Genomic DNA, 17,269 nt, shown 5'->3' with positions numbered 1-17,269 from the left:
TTTCAAAGGTTTAAATAAAATGAAAATAATTCTAGCACACAGATACTCCACCAATAGAAATGCAGCCTTATAGTAATGCAGAAAGCTGTATCAACAGCCTTAAAAACATTCCAGGGACTTTGTCTTCTGGCAAAGAAAGATAAACTTGTAGCAGACCAACACTCCTACCAAGAACAACCAAATAAACTGGATAACATTTTTAAACCTCTTTGAAGACATTTAAGGGCTACCAAAGCAGGGAGGACCTGAGAGGCCAAGATCTCAGAGGAAAGGGAAGTATGGAGAGGTGAGGTAGCTCTGCAATTAGTGCCACTTTTCCCCTGAAGGCAGGAACCAATTCCAAAATGCCATCTCAGAGGTGGTCTCAAGGCAGCTGAGAAGCTGAGAGCCTGAAAAGTGGCAGCTGAAAGGCTTAAAAGCAGCTGAGAAGCTTAAATGATGAGTAAAAGAGGCAGCTGAAAAGCTGAGCAGAGCAGAGTCTCAAGGGGCAGGAAGCTGGTGTTCAGGGCTCACACCGCACATCAGGAAAATGCAAATATAAATCACAATGAAACAAAGTTCCAAAAGAATGGCTAAAGTTAAAAAAATACCAAGTGTTGATCAGAATGTAGTACAAGTGGAACTTTACACATTGTTATTGGGGGTGGAAATTGGTAACTGTGGAGAACAGTTTATGGTAAATTTGTATTATAGTTATGATGCTTGCTCTGTCACCCAGCAATCCCACTCCTGAGTATATACTGAACAGAATGCTTACTTTGGTATAGCAAAAGCCAAGTACAAGTATATTCCTAGTAGCACTATTTCAAATAACCAAATATTAAGACAGCAAAAATATACATCAGTAGAAGTGATAAATAAATGTGATATATTCATAGAATGAAATACTACAGGCTGGGAGTGGTAGCTCACGCCTGTAATACCAGCACTCTGAGTGGCCAAGGGGGGAGGATTGCTTGAGCTCAGGAGTTCAAGACCAGCTTGAGCAAGAGCAAGAACCCATCTCTACTAAAAATACAAAAAAATTAGCCAGGCATGGTGGTGCAAGCCTGTAGTCCCAGCTACTCAGGAGGCTGAGGCAGGAGGATCTCTTGAACCCAGGAGTTTGAGGTTGCTGTGAGCCAGGCTGATGCCATGGCACTTGGCCAGGCAACAGAGTAAGACTCTGTCTCAAAAAAAAAGGAAAAAGAAAGAAAGAAAAGAAAAGAGAAAAGAGAAAAGAAAAGAAAAGAGAAAAGACAAGACAAGACAAGACAAGACAAGACAAGACTATATAGCCATGATGAAATGAGCAAACTGCCATAACACAATACATGGAACACATGATGAGTCTCACAATAATAATATTGAGTAAAAGACACAGATACAAAAATGTATATATTTGTATACAATTGTATATATGTGTATAACATTATATGCTATTCAATTTATATAAAGTTCAAATACAGATAAAATTAACCTATGGTATTACTAGTTATTGATTACCTTTGGCAAGAGTAGGAGCAATGTCTAGGAAAGGGCTTCTGGGAGGTTCATGTATTCATTTTCTAAAATTTCATTGAGCTATGCCCTTGTGATTTGTGCATCTCTCTGTACCTGAAATTTCAAAAAAAGTTTATTAAAAAAATATATTAAGACTTTCTAAAATTTTAATTTTCAGTATCCATTCTTAAGAAATATTTTTAAATAGTCTTTAAAATTTCATATAATTAAAATATATATAAAACCTTCAAGATCTTGGATCAGGCAAAGAATTTATAAATATAACACCAAAAAACAGTGTCATAAAAAAATTGATAAATTGGACTACATCAAAGTTCAAAATTTTTGGACTTCAAAAAATGAAAAGAAAGCTTAAAAAATGAAAAGCCAAGGAACAGACCAAAATATTTGCAAACCACACAAGACTTGTACCCAGAACTTACAAATACCTATAACTCAATACTCAAACAATCTAATAGAAAGAAAAGTTGATAAAAGCTCTAAATAGATATTCCAACAAAGAAGATATTATATGGCTAATAAGCACATGAAAAGATGTTTAATACCATTGTCACTAGGGAAATTATATTAAAACCACAATGAGATACCATACCCATTAGAATGACTCTGATAAATAAGACAATAACAGATGTTGGTGAGGATATGGTGGGAATATATAAAATGGTATAACCACTCTGGAAATCAGTTTGGCAGTTTCTCAAAAAAATAAACATAAAATTCCCAGACAACCCAGAAATTTCACTCCTGCGTATGAAAGAAAAATGAAAAACAAAGACTTGCACATGAATGTTCATAGCAGTATCATTCATAATAAGCCCAAAGATGGAAACAACCTAAATGTCCATCAACTGGTGAATGGATATATAAAATATAGTGTATCTACATACAATGGAATATTGTCCAATAAAAAGGAATAAAGAACTGATATATGCTATTGTCATGGATGAACCTCAAAAATATTATGCTAAGCAAAGAAATCAGTCACAAGCAACCACATATTATATAAATCCATTTATATGAAATATTCAGAAAAGGCAATTATATTGAGACAGAAAGTAGATTAGTGGTTGCCAGGGATTACGGATGGGAGTGAGGATCTACTATAAGTGGGCATGAGAGATCTTATGGGGGTAAGAAAATGTTCTAAAACTGATTATGGTGATGGTTGCACCATTTGGTCAAATTACTTAACACTATTGAACTGTACACTTGAAATGGCTAAATTGTATGAAACGTAAAATGTATCAATAAAGTTGTTAAACAATTTCATGTACATAAGAAATTTCAACCAATCTAAAGGTTCACATTCAAGGAAATAAATTGAGTTATATGATTTATATAGCAGAATGTTATGTAGACATTAGAAGTATTTTTGAAGAGTATTTAATGGTACATGAAAATATTACACTAGAATGTTGAGTGAAAAAAAGCTATATATATAAAATATGATCTCGATATGTTTTTAAATTTTTTTAAAGGAATTGGAAGGAAAGGTCAAAATATTAAGGTATTTCTAACCAGTAGGATTATCAGTGATATATATTTTCCAACAGGATTTTCTTTCCAAATCCTGTAAAATGAGTGCTTAGTTTAATATTCAGAAAAAAGTTCTTGAACATTTCATATTACTACAAATATACATTATTAATATTTCCTTTCAGTGATCATAAGACATATTCCTTGAGAAAAATTATTCCTTAGGAAATACATTAAGAAAGCAAAATAAGCATTCTCCTGCCTATCTCATCATGCCTGTTGTCCATAGGTAGAACAAAACACAGTATTTAAACATTTGGAAACCAGTGAAAAGAGGAATTACTCAAACATACCTTATCAGTTAAGCAAGTGTTACTGTTATCACTCAAAACTTATGAGAAAAATAGGACTTTGTTAGCCCCAAAAGCATAAAATTTAAATACGGTACTTTAGTCACTACTTTTAAAAATACCTCATATTTCTTGCAATTATTTACCACCTAGTAATTTAACAATAGTCCCTATTGTTTCATATTAATCTCTAGTTTAGCTTTCTGGTTCCCATAAATATCTCCTCAGAATCAATGCAATTTTAAAGAAAAGGAAAAAAAAAACTACTTATTTTTGTTATTTTCATGCTATTCCACTAGAGTTTTTAGGATTTTTTTTTAAAATCTAGCTTTAGAGTCAATCTGAATTTCTGAGTACAGCTCAGCTTGCCCCTCACTTTTTTAACCTGTTCCCTTAGCAACTCTGTAACCCATCTGAGCCATATGCCTATCGACATGATTAGATGTTTAATTTTTTTCTTTAATAGTCACAAATTTAGCATGAGTTTTCAAGGCCTTAAAATTAGTTTTTTCTAATCAAAACTAAATGTTTCTACCATCAACTGTTATTTCTTCTAAAAATGTTGGCACTCTCTTCTCCTTTGCATCTCACTTTTGACAAGTTCTTTAGAGGGAAAAAAGTCAGTCAGGGCCACAGTTATCTATCAATTGAGCACTTCCACATTCTTCTTCCAGAGGCCAGCTGTGCCCGCCTGGGCAGTGGTCACAGTGTCAGCTCGTCATTTACAAAGTGTGTCATTGGGCAGTTTACTTAACCTCTTGGTTCCTTGGATTCCTCATCAGGAAAACGGAGATGATCAACCATAGTGCACCTTAGCTCATGAAGCTTTGTAACATCAAATGAGACAGTGAATGTGAAGTACTGGCACATAAATGTGGCAATAATACTAACATTGGCAGTAAACATGAGCTAGTTACACAGTGGCATGTCACTAAAAAGAAAAAAATATATATGAGCTAGCAGTTTACTTAGGCCAGAAAAGAAAAATCACATCCTCTACCACATCAACCGTTCAGTGACATTTAGGCTTCTACTCTTTCACCCTTGCATATGATTATTTTTCTATACTTCACTCCAAACTGAATTTAAACCTATTTCTCATTTCAAGATTCTACACTGTGATTTTGACGTGATACCTTTGTTTCTCTTCCTCTAACCCCCTTTATTTCAGAATAGTGACTTTCAAACATCTCTTTTCAGAACAAAGAAGATGCAGCTTCTTTTGCCCTTTAAATCGTTTTAAACGGTTTAAATGGTGGAAGTCTATATATTCCTTGCCAGACTTTCTAAAATGGTCTACTACAACCACGCCAGTTTTATTCCTATATCTCCAAATGCAACTGTAGTGTAGCTTACTTGTTTTTCACAACGACGGTTTTTGTTGCTGACTATAGTTATCCCTGACCATTCACACCGAGTCAACTCAACAAATACATCTCAGGCATCAACCATGTACGAGCACTATGTTAGTTGTTTAAGATTCATATAGAGCATGTTATCTACTAAAAACAGTGAGGGACACATATGCATACACCATGGTCTCCCCTTTCTTCCTGAACATCAAGACATCACTGCCTGAGATGGTTCAAGCATAATCTCTTGGTGTAACACAGACACATCTGGTAGACCTCCTACCCCAACACCTCACCTTGTCCCCATCAACTGGCACATCTTCTGCTATGGTATAATAGAAATTTCACAGAACGTACAATCAGAAAACCTTCATGACATCACCAGAGACTTCAAATAGTCCCACATGCAAATATACATGCTTTAAAAAAAGGAATCCAAGGATGGACCCCCAGTCCTTAGAGTCTGCAGTATGTAAATGTTAATTCATTACCACAGGAAATTCCAATAATAAACACAAGGGAATATATGGAATTATAACATTTTTTTATGAGTGGGAAGCTAGAAAATAAGGCAAGAGAAACATCACAGACATAAAGATCATTCTGCTCTTAGTACACCACTTCAAAATAGGATCGCTGAAGAGCAGTGTTGACTCATCCTCAGAAATAATGGCAAATCTGTTTTGACCTTGATTCACTGCCATGATCAAAATAATTCTCGTTAACTTGAGAAGGTTCTGAAAAATCTAAAAGTCACATTTTACACACTTAGAGTTTTGAAATCCATAAAATAAGACTTTAGTTTTAATATTCCAAGTGGCCACCATATAAAGACAAAAGGAAATGTTGACAGAGTCATCATGTGACAACTGATTTTTTTTTTTTTTAGAGACAGAGTCTCACTTTGTTGCCCAGGTTAGAATGAGGTGGCATCAGCCTAGCTCACCGCAACCTCAAACTCCTGGGCTCAAGCAATCCTTCTGCCTCGGCCTCCCAAGTAGTTAGAACTACAGGCAAGTGTCACCATGCCTGGCTAATTTTTCCTTTATATTTTTAGTTGTCCAGCTAATTTTTTTCTATTTTTAGTAGAGACAGGGTCTTCTCTCTTGCTCAGGCTGGTCTCGAACTCCTGAGCTCAAACCATCCTCCTGTCTAAGCTTCCCAGAGTGCCAGGATTAGAGGCATGGACCACCACAACCAGCCCCAGCTGATATTAACTTCATTTTCATATCTTACCCTGATACTCAGTATCACCATGTAATGCTATCCATGTATACTATATGAATCTTTGACAGGTACTTTTCAACTTGATTTATACGCTTCTTTACTTTCTTCTTTCCTTTTCTTAAAACAAATAGTTATTCAGCATCTGTCCCACATCAGCTTCTAGGCACTACATATAATAAGGAATAAAACAGATGCATCTCCTGATCTTATGTAACTTAAAAGTCTAGTGGGGAAACACATACTAAGTACACAGTAACCACTGGGTTACACAATGTTGTATGTGCTGTGAAGAAAAACCCAGGATGCTCCAAGAGTGAACAACAGGGAACACATAATTCATCATTTACCGTCATGCACCGCTTAACAACATTTTGTTCAAGGACAGACCACATATACGACAGCAGTCCCCGTAAGATTATAATGGAGCTAAAAAATTCCTATTGCTTAATGAGCATTAGGAACTTTTTTGCTTGGCCATCATGACTTTGTAGCGCAACACAATACTCCTGTGTTTGTGGTGACGCTGATGTAAACAAACCTACTGTGCTGCTGGTCATATAAAAGTCTAGCTCATACAATTATATACATACACAATACTTAATAAAGGTAATAAACAACTATGTTACTGATTTATGTATTTACTATACTATACTTTTTATCATTATTTTAGAGTGTACTCCTACTTATTAAAAAATAAGTGAACTATAAAACAGCCTCAAGCAGGTCCTTTAACGGTTATTCCAGAAGGCGGCATCCCAGGAGATGACAGCTCCATGTGTGCAGCAGCCCCTGAAGACCTTCCAATGGGACAAGCTGTGGAGGTGGAAGACAGTGATATTTATGATCCTGACCCTGTGTAGGCTTAAGTTAATGTGTGTGTTTATGTCTTACTTTATAACAAAAAAGTTTAAAGCAAAAAAATATTTAAAAATTTAAAAACAGAAAAAAGTTTATAGGCTAAGGATATAAAGAAAATATTTTTGTACAGCTGTATAATGTGTGTTTTAAGCTAAATGTTATTACAAAAGAGTCAAAAAATTTTTTTAATTTAAAAGTTCATAAAGTAAAAAATATAAGAAAAATTTTTTTTATAAATTTAGTATTGCCTAACTGTACAGTGTTTATAATGTCTGCAGTAGTGCACAGAGATGTTCTAGGCCAGGGGTTCTCAAACTTTTTAAATAGGGAGCCAGTTCACTGTCCCTGAGACCACTGGAAGGCCGTTGGAGAGTGCGGCGCACATTCCACACATGTGCACTGTGGGCCCGGGACGATTCGGCTGCTAAGTAGGACAGGCAGCGGTGGCAAAAACACCCGAAGGGCTGGATAAATGTCCTTGGTGGGCTGCATGTGGCCCTCAGGCCTGTAGTTTGAGGACCCCTGTTCTAGGCCTTCACATTTACTCACCACTCATTCATTGAATTACATGGAGCCACTTCTAGTGGTTCCATTCATGGTAAATGTCCTATACAAGTGTATCATTTTTATCTTTTATACCATATTTTTACTGTACATTTTCTATATTTGGATGCACAAATGCTTACCATTGTGATACAAATGCCTGCAGTATTCAGTACAGTAATATGCCATACACATTTGTAGCTTATGAGCAAAAGGCTATAACCATATAGCCTAGGTATATAGTAAGGTCTATATAATATATATATATGTATATATATATATATATAAAATATACAAGGTCTGCCTAGAAAGTATCCAGCCATATAATATGAAAAATAGAGACATTTATTGAATAAGAAACAAGATACAAGAAACACTGTACATAGGACAATGATGCCTCAGTTCATTTCTTCAAAGTAGGCACCTTGGGACCTCACACAGTTCTCCCTGTGTTTCTTAACCTAACAGGTTCAACATTCTTAGGTGTTCTGCATGTTGAAGGCCTTCCAGAACATAGATCGCTTTCAATCAATTCCCAAACATCTTTGAAGCATCTGTGCTACACTTTTATTCGTCCAGTACTCATTGCACAGTCCCCGAAAGCCTTCTGAATCATCTGCATAGTTTCCACGGAGGAACGTTCAAGCTTAACGTAAACTTTGATGCAGCTTCATTGCTCCACTTGCTCGATCATTTTGAATGTGACAGCCACACACTACACATGCTCACTCAACAGCGTCCAGGTATCGTATCTTGACACATTAATGTATACTTTTTCTTTTCAAAAGCAAATACTCTACAGTGATAAGTTAGGGATTGCTTATTAACGTTAATAACAAAGATACCCCATTATATACATGCTTATAATCTCAGAAACAAAAAAGTTTCTTGACAGAAGTCAGATTTAAAGGATTTGAGTTGGGATTAGAGAATTATATTTGTCAGAAGACCCCAACAGTAATCAAGGACTTCAGAGGGCCATATTCACTATTTTATAGGTGAATAAGAAATAAACACCATGCTGAAAGAGACAGAAATAAAAACTGCATTTCATTAGATGAGGGAATTGCATCATGGATATAGGAAAATAATCTCCCCAGAAGATTTGTAACCACGAGCTACCACTGAGATATAAAAGGAAAAGAAAAAAGCCTCAAACAGAAATCTGATTTAACACATTTACTGTCACATGAGTTGTATTTAACTCACGGTAGTTTTGAGCCCAGGGCCTTGTGAAGCACATGTAACTCACATGTCTTTTCACTTTGAGAGCTATGAGAACCATTTTTCAAGCTGCATATAACTCATGCACAGAAAACTTAGAAATGATCATTTTGTTTTTGAAGTTTTTATTCTATACTCATAATAAAGCACTGTGGGCCCTAACGAAAAAAAATTTTTTTCCAGTGTGGCAATGTGTTAAAATGTAACCAGGTCAGTATAGCACCCAAGCTAGTAGGCAAAAGCAAATATATTTCCCCTCAGTAGGAACTCACCTTCAACATACACCTGAAAGAATTATCATAAAGTTCAAAGGAAAGTGAACAATTCAAAGTCGAAAAAATCACAAAAACCTCAAAATAATCAAAGCAACATGAGTCATTAAGAGAAAGGGGAAAAAACAGAAACAAACCACAAAAAGACCTCAGTTATAAAAATTATTAGACAAAGATATAAAATAAAAGTTAGCTGAAATGAGCAGGTGACACGCAGATTTGAAAAAGGACCAAATAAAGTTCTAGATATAAAAAATATAATAATTGATATTAAAAACTAAATCAACAAAGTGGCATATTAGACACAGCTGAAGTAAATTAATAAAGTCCAAGTTACAACATCAGAAATTTCTCCAAATACAATCAAAAGAATACAATAAAAGATAAGAGATAAAAGAGATGAAAGAAGAAAGATAAACATAGAATATCTAATAGACATGCAATCGGAAATCATAAAATTAAGAAAAGGAAATATTCAAAAAGATTATTAATAAAAGTTTCTAAAATTCCTGAAAAATGTTATTCCTTAATGTAGCCCATCTAATGCCAAATAAGATTTTTTAAATTCATTCCCAGAAACATTAGATTGAAAATTCAGAACAGAAAGAGATGGTATTTTTAAGGAGAATATCTTTGAAAGATCTTAAAAGGAACCAGAGTTTGGAAAAGATATATTTCCTGACAAAGGGGGAAAAAATGGGCTTGACTGCTTAATTCTCAACGGTAATAATATAATTCAGAAGACAATGGAATAATATTTTTTGATGTGCTGAAACAAAGTAATTGTCAAGATAGAATGTAATACTCAGGAAATCTCTTTCAAGGAAGAAGGTGAATTAAAAAGATTGTTACAAACAAGAATATCTCTTCTCTCCTCCTCTCTCTCTTTTCTCAGACACACACACACATTTTCTCAATAAAGGAAAAGTAAAGGATATACATCAGGCACATCAGACAAAAGAAAAATAATCCCAGATAGGTCTGATACACAAGAAAGAATGGTAAGAAAAGATATTGATAAATACTGATGAATACATGGTTAAACGTAACAGACACTACACACAGCAATAAAAGTAAAATCTAACTTATGAGAGAAAGAAAAAACTAGAAATAAAACACTCAGCATCAATGACATATAAATTGGAAATCAGTATCACAGGAGTTAACAAATTGTTAGGAATGTGCATTTTTTAAAAAGGAATGTATATTAGCTAGACTTGTCTCCTGGTGACAGGCACACTAAAAGTCCTGACTTCAGCATTATATAATTCACCTATGTAACAAAAAACACATTGATGAATCCCCAAAATTTAAAAGTGAGCAAATGAAGCAAGCATAAAAGTATATATATATATATATATATATATATATATATATATATATACACATATATACATACATACACACACACACATACACACATACATACACACACACAGCAGTTATGATTCCTTGTAGATAAAGTCCAAAATAACCAAAACCAAACAATACACTGCTTTAGGGATAAAGCAAGACTTAATCCTAGGTGAGGAATTAGTAGGCAGAGGGACTCCAGTATGTTATATTTTTTAACTTTGACAGTAGGTCCATGGGTATTCAATTTTTTTTAACTTACAAATGTTTCATGCACTTTTATATGTACAAGGTACTTCACAGTAAATATTCTTAAAAGAAAAATTGCGCAGTAAAATTGATTTCAAAGGATATTCTGAACTTTCCTATAAACAGTAAATATCCACAAGATCTTGTGAGAAAAATTTACTTGTTCAATCTACCATGCCTGTTACATTCCACACCAAAATACAAAGATACGGTTCTTATTCTTTGAGATATTAAGAGAGAAATGATATTCATCTAAAGAAAAAACTTATTTTGAAGTGCTAAAACAGAGGTAAGCACTAGGTATCAAGGAAGCAGAGAACCGAAGTCTCACTTAAGAGAAAGGAGGAAAAGAGACTGTTTCACAGTGAAAAGGACAACGTCTGAAAACGAATAACTGGCCCAGAAAACATGTTCGTGTGTGTGCATACCTTCTCTTACCTTTTACAGCCAAGAACCTAATTTTAAAAATGAAATGAAAAATGAACATGAAAAATACAAATAAGACTGCATTCATTAGGATCATTAGGATCATGTTTAATGGCTAAAGATAACTTTTATTTCTAAAAATGAAAGGAGAATTTCTCTCTATATTTAGCTATCAGTCTTTACATTTTTATAGATATACTTTTTCTGGTTTTTGCTGACTTTATATTTCTAATTTTGTTCCTAGAAGTGACCACATGTTTGGGAGTAGCCAGAGTGATACTCAACTGGTTTCAAAAAGTAATTTCTGGCTAAGGTGAACTTTTGTATTATTGGCTGAAAGGAAGAAAGATATAAATATATAGATAAAATATATAGATAGATATATACATGCACACACACACAGAGCTCAAAGCTAAATTCTGTAAAGACAACGAAGACTATGATTAGGTCTACACATTTTATATTGGGAATAATAAAGTGCCTTGAGGTCAAAGAAAAATATTAATGCCTTTTATTCTAGAAGTAGAAGAAATTCTACTTCTAGAGCTTTATCCAAAGGGAATAACCATAGATATGTATAAAAATGGAGCTGTAAGATATTCACTGCTGTAAAGTAGCAAAAAAAAAAAAAGAGGCTAATACAATGGCATATCCCCAACAAATTACAATATATCCATAGAATAATACTACTTGGTATTCAAAATGTTACAGATCATTCCATGACAAAGAAATTGATTTATCTTTGTGCGAAAATTACAAGGCAACATATATAAAGTTTCATTTTTAGAAATTAAATTATAATAGTATTTTTCTATATGTATATAAAATATATTCTAAAATGTTAACAATAGTTATCTCTGGGCATAATTCTTTTTCCCTTTTGTTTCATATTTGCTTGTCTAGATTTTCTAAATTATCTATAATGAACATGTATCACTTTCATAATAAGAAAAAAAACTATTATAGCCTAAGAATAAAGACTTGAAACCTTACAATAGCAACTATGCATGAACTATAGACACAAAAATGATAAGTTCCCAGTATCATTAAATCTTTAAGGAGCAAATTTACCCAATTTATAGAAAATAGAGAAACCTTATATTCAAAACTCCTATCATTAGAGAACTAGATAATGCAAAAAAAGGAAATATGTCTGAAAAAGTGAGAACAAGCTTAGAGAATTCAAGAACAGAATTTCTGCTAGTGCTGGACAGTATGAAACTTTAGAAGGCATGACGGTTTAAGCAGGGTTAATCAAAATAGAGTACGACGAAGCTGTGTGCTTCATACATAACCTGGAGGAAATAAAAAATTAAGCTACAATGAACGGAATGGATTTTATTAAAAGTACACACTTATATAAACATTTTTCCTCTGGAAGGCAATGGATGCAATGCCTACACAACTCCCTTTGTATCCATATCTTCCCTGGACCAACTAGAGCAAAAAACTTGCAGCAGACACCCTCTGCCAGATATCATACAGAACACCTGGCACAGATGTTAAGTGATTCTTAGATAATGTTCAGTTGAAACTTTTATTCTGATCCAAACTTCAGGTATCTTTAAATGCCCACACTAATGTTCTTTCTCTAAAATTACCTACACATTTGTTTTTGTTTAAAAACAATAGCAAGGAGTGAAGAAGCCTCCCTTTGAAAAGTAACAGCTAGAGTATAAAATCACGTCCCTTTTGCATCCAACCTCCTCAAGGCAGATCCTCAGAAGTTTCCACAGAAAAGAATTTGCCTGAAATACTTTTCAAATGCTTTAATAATACAGACTGAACTAAGTCAATTGAGAGAAAGAAATTAACCAAAAAGCTCTTTGCCCAAAAACCCTAAAAGGTATTTAATGCTTATGACTATAATAACACATAAGGGTTTCAGTTGAAAATTATCTAAGAATCAATTAACATATATGCTAGATGATTGGCACATTATCTGGCTGGTGATGTTTTTAATCTAAATTGGACCTGAGAGCATGAAATTTCTTTAGCATTATCACTCAAAAGAAATACTGATAACCATGCCATTATTAATTTCAACATTTGACCACTAGATTACCCCCTAACTGCAAATGTACACTCTTTTGCCCAAGACTTGAGAGCTATGTTAAAATCCAGCCTTTCTAACTCTTCATTACATTTATAACAAACATGAATGGGCTTTCTTGTGTATTAAGCTAGAATTTCTTCAGTTTTCTGAATCTCCTGAAATATAAACAGAAATGTGCACAAATTACTTTTACCAATCCTGTCCATATTTTCTGGTATAGAGGCTAAAAGGCATTTTATTCTGTGTCAAACTCAAAGACTGAAACAGCTTTGCTGGCAGCTTCAGAAACCATTTTTACAAGCATGGCACACTGCCTCAAGCCAACCAAACACTAAAGCATGTTGGGCTGCCCACACAGCAAATTATTTGGGATGTTCTCCATGTTTTGTGGTTACAAAAGAACCTATTTTGCCGATCATCCAGTTCAAATTAAGGACACATCTGACCTTAAGCAGAATATTCCCACAAAACTGGAACTATAATTGACCAAGATCCTATCAGCTCTAGAAGTCTATGATCTCAGGCTCATAGTTAACACATCTCAAATGTTACATTTTGAAAGTTGAAGAGACACAACATACTCTGTGAAACTCATTAATGTGTTTTCTAGTAAACATTAAGAATTCACCCTAAATATACATATGTCATAGTAGTAAATATATATATATATATTGCCACATGCAACAAAGCAAAGGGCATTTGTAGCAAACATAAACACATTTGTGGTAAATAACTAGAAAATTAAAGTCTCACAGATCATTTCATTTTTAATTTTCATACATATGCTGAAATGCAGCAGCTTCAGCTGTGAAACGTGATAAGAAATATTCCAAAGGTGAGTGACACAGTTTTGCTTGTAGTGAATGGAGCATTGTATTATAGGTATTATTTTCCTAAGCATTAATGGATACTTCTCTCAAATCAAATGCTTAAGGCATCCTTTCACAAATTAGAGTACCCAAACTTCCCCCAGGTTTGCCACTCTTGCCTTGTGGTCTACTATCTAAGTCCCTGTGGAGAATACACTGAAGGTGATTTTTGTGAAGTGTTAAAAGAAGAAAACACTATATTGACCACCTAAATTTTACCTAGAATTTGCCTAAAGAAGATAAATTACTGGAGCTTAAGAAATGCCTTATTGAATCATGACACTGAATGGAGCAATTCAGTCCATTTTAATAGATAAATATGTGGTTAGGATCATTGGCATATAGCTCCCTGGTCCACGCCTTATAAGAGTTCAGGAACATACTGGAAAATAGTATTTTTTAACTTCCCTGATACCTATTAAAATTCTAAAAAGATGACAAGCCCTAACAAGAACTATTTTTAGCTGCTGATTTTTTTAGACCTGCTATTCTTAGTGCACATGTATTATTAAATCCAATTGTTTTCCCCACTATAGAAATACACATACACACACACACACACACACACACACACACAAAGTATAGATTTATAGATGTAGATATATGTCTGACATGGACATATGCATATGTAAATCCATATGTATGTGTGCGCACATACATACATAGATATATAGTTTCAAAAAGAATCATTTAAACAACAATCATCCCAAATCAAATAAATCATATACAAAATCTCAAGGTATTCAAATTAATCAATACAAGTCCAAGAACTAAGTCACATCTACCATAGAACCTTAAATTCTTACTTTCTTGCGGTATCCACCAAATTTAAGGTAAAATGGTAACCGCAGTTAGGGTTTTCAGTATGTGACTTTTCTAAGCAAATTTTTCTCCAAGAATGTTCAGCTTGCTGTAAATTTTCAGAAAATGCTAGAGATGTTGGGTTCTTCTTCTTTTTTATTTATTTATTTAGAGACAGAGTCTCCCTCTGACACCTGGGCTAGAGTGCCGTGGCATCAGCCTAGCTCACAGGAACCTCGAACTCCTGGGCTCAAGTGATCCTCCAGCCTGAGCCTCCTAAGGACCTGGGCATACAGGCATGCACCACCACAACCCGACTAATGTTTTCTATTTTTAGTACAGATAGGGTCTCACTCTTACTCAGGCTGGTCTCAAACTACTGACCTCAAGTGATCATCTGGCCTCAGCCTCCCAGAGTGCTAGGGTTACAGGTGTGAGCCACAGTGTTCCACGATTTCTTTTTTTTTTTTTAAGTTTCAGTTCTGGTATATTTGACAGCAAAGTGACAAAACTGTAATCAGAGATGAAAATCTATATCTCAAACAAAATTTTGCCATATTAATGATTATTCTGGAACGATTTTCTTTCAAAGCTTCCTCACTGCAAATAAGATGTTTCCTACACTATACCCTGTCTATCTTTGAAGTATGTTTTTTCACACATAAAAATTACATGTAAAGCATGGACCTAAAAATTTACTTTAAATACTTTTTGACATTCTTTCCTTTAAATAAGCTCCCACATTCTATTTTTATTGTTCAAAATGATCCGGATGATGTAACCAATTATGTCACTAAAATCTGGGCTATGCAACACTTAACAAAATATAGGGACTTTTCATCAGCACCTTCAATTTGTAGTTGACATCGGATGTATGCAAGGTGAGTGGAGACACAGAAACAGGCATAGACATGGGGTGGTAGAGACCTGGGGAGTGTGAGAAAATGAGTCTTTCTTCACCCACAGGGCATATAAAAAAAAAAAAGTACCCATTTGTACAATAAATGTACTTAAACATTAGGTTTCATTAACTGACTACACGTATTACATACCTCATCCACGGATAAAAATGCCTAAAGCAAAGTCAGATTATGCAAGAAACATTTATTTGATTCTTAGATACATCACTCCTAAAATTAGTTGGAGCCTTCTTAATCTAAGACATAATGAAAAACAAATTCACCAATAAACCAAGAGAGAAACGTGTTTTTTAAAGATACGGCTAAAACCTCATCCTACCTCACTAAAAAACTACATCATACTACAGAAATACCTGTATCTCATAAGTGTCAAGACTGAGTCTAAATATTTCATTAAAGACTAACATGATCACTTCAAAAACTTGAGCAAGCCCTGGGGGGGGGGGGGGGAATTTTTCATAATGATATGTTGTTGGGGGTTTTTAAGTACCCAGAACCTCCAGAAATTTTTGTCTTAAAAAAAAAAAAAAATGTTCCAAAAAGGGGCGGGCGGAAGAAGGAGAACTAAAATCAGGGCGACGATGAAAACCTCCCAAGGCTGCAAGACAGACAAGCAGCGCCGCAAGCCTAACCACATGTGAGAGGGAGCCTCTCACGACTGTCGGAGCTCCAGAGGAGCCTTCCACTTGGGCAAAAAAGGCGAGCCTCAGCCCTCGAGAGAGGCGAGAGAGACCACAGTGTAAAAGTTGAGGAGGATTCCATTCCTCCCTCTCGCTCCCAGCACTCAGCCCGCCGCCGAGAACAGCCGGGCGGGGAGGAAGCCAGCGCGGGGTGCCCGTGTGCAGCCGAGCGGTTTCCTAGAAGGCCTGCAGCTCCGGCGGGCAGGGGCTGGGGGCGTCGGGAGGCGAGGCGGCCCCGGAGAAACCGGGTCCCCGCCGGGCGCCCGCCGGGTGGCGCTGGCTTTGATGACTCCAGTCCAGCTGCAGCAGCCTTCCCGAAACCCCAAGCTTCTCCGGCACAACTTCAGTCTCACCAGCCCCGCTTCACCCACGCACTCCGCCAAACCGCACAGCGCCGCCAAACGCCGCGGGCCGAAGCGCTCCCGGCCCCGGGCGGCTACCTGTCCCGGGGCGAGGACCCCTCGTCTCACCTCGTACAAAGGGCGGCGCGCGGGCGCCCGCAGACGAGCCCGCGGAGCATGGCCCCGCGCAGTCCCTCCCGGAACTTTCCTGACATAGCACTTCTCTCCTCCGCCGCAGAGAACAACGCTTCCAGGCTGAGGAGGAGGAGGGCGGCGAGGAGGCGGCGGCGGCGGAGCGGGAGCAGAAAGTGTGGAGCATCGCGGACGAGCGCCGCCGCCCCGCGATCTGCCGAGGGGTTCCCGCCCCCAGGGTAACCAACGCTCCCTCTTAAAGGCGCCGTTCCCGTTGTAGGCGGGAAGGTGAGGGGGAGGAGGAGGCAAGCGACGAGGGAGCCGGCAAGTAGAGACGCAGAGCTCCGGGAGGCCACCGCCCGAGCCGCTCGGGGGCGGATCGCTGACGGCTCTCCGGCGCTCCGATTCCCAGGGCGCCCCCAACTCGCTTCAGGTCGACCCTGCTTCTGCGCACAGGCACCGAGAGTAGGGCAAGTGTGCAGACCCCGCACGGGAGCCACCCTCGCCCTTGGCCTACGCCCCACGACAGCTCACGGGCCCTCCTCGCCCCCGCCCCTCACCGCCTGCACTCCTCTTTTAGGGTCTTGGCTTTCCGCCCGCGTCCCCTTAAAGTCCGTGCACGCCACTAGCCACTGCC

General features: G+C 36.7%; 1 protein-coding gene across 2 annotated transcripts in view; it reads right to left on the bottom strand.

The window, feature by feature from the left end:
* The window catches only part of GPR63 (G protein-coupled receptor 63), a 50,511-nt gene extending 33,685 nt beyond the window's left edge, over positions 1 to 16,826 (bottom strand). For both annotated transcript variants that reach the window (XR_012919297.1, XM_012769437.3), the window contains exons 1-2: positions 16,630 to 16,826; positions 1,486 to 1,596 (exon numbers count right to left, since the gene is read on the bottom strand). The gene's annotated coding sequence lies outside the window, so the exon portion shown is untranslated. The remainder of the gene's footprint in view (positions 1 to 1,485; positions 1,597 to 16,629) is intronic.
* Between the last annotated feature and the right edge of the window lie 443 nt (positions 16,827 to 17,269).

This window comes from Microcebus murinus, chromosome 5 (assembly GCF_040939455.1).
Source record: "Microcebus murinus isolate Inina chromosome 5, M.murinus_Inina_mat1.0, whole genome shotgun sequence".
In the NCBI taxonomy this organism is placed as follows: domain Eukaryota; kingdom Metazoa; phylum Chordata; class Mammalia; order Primates; family Cheirogaleidae; genus Microcebus; species Microcebus murinus.
Note: the sequence above shows the minus strand (reverse complement) of the source record. Positions and strands in the feature narration are given on the sequence as shown.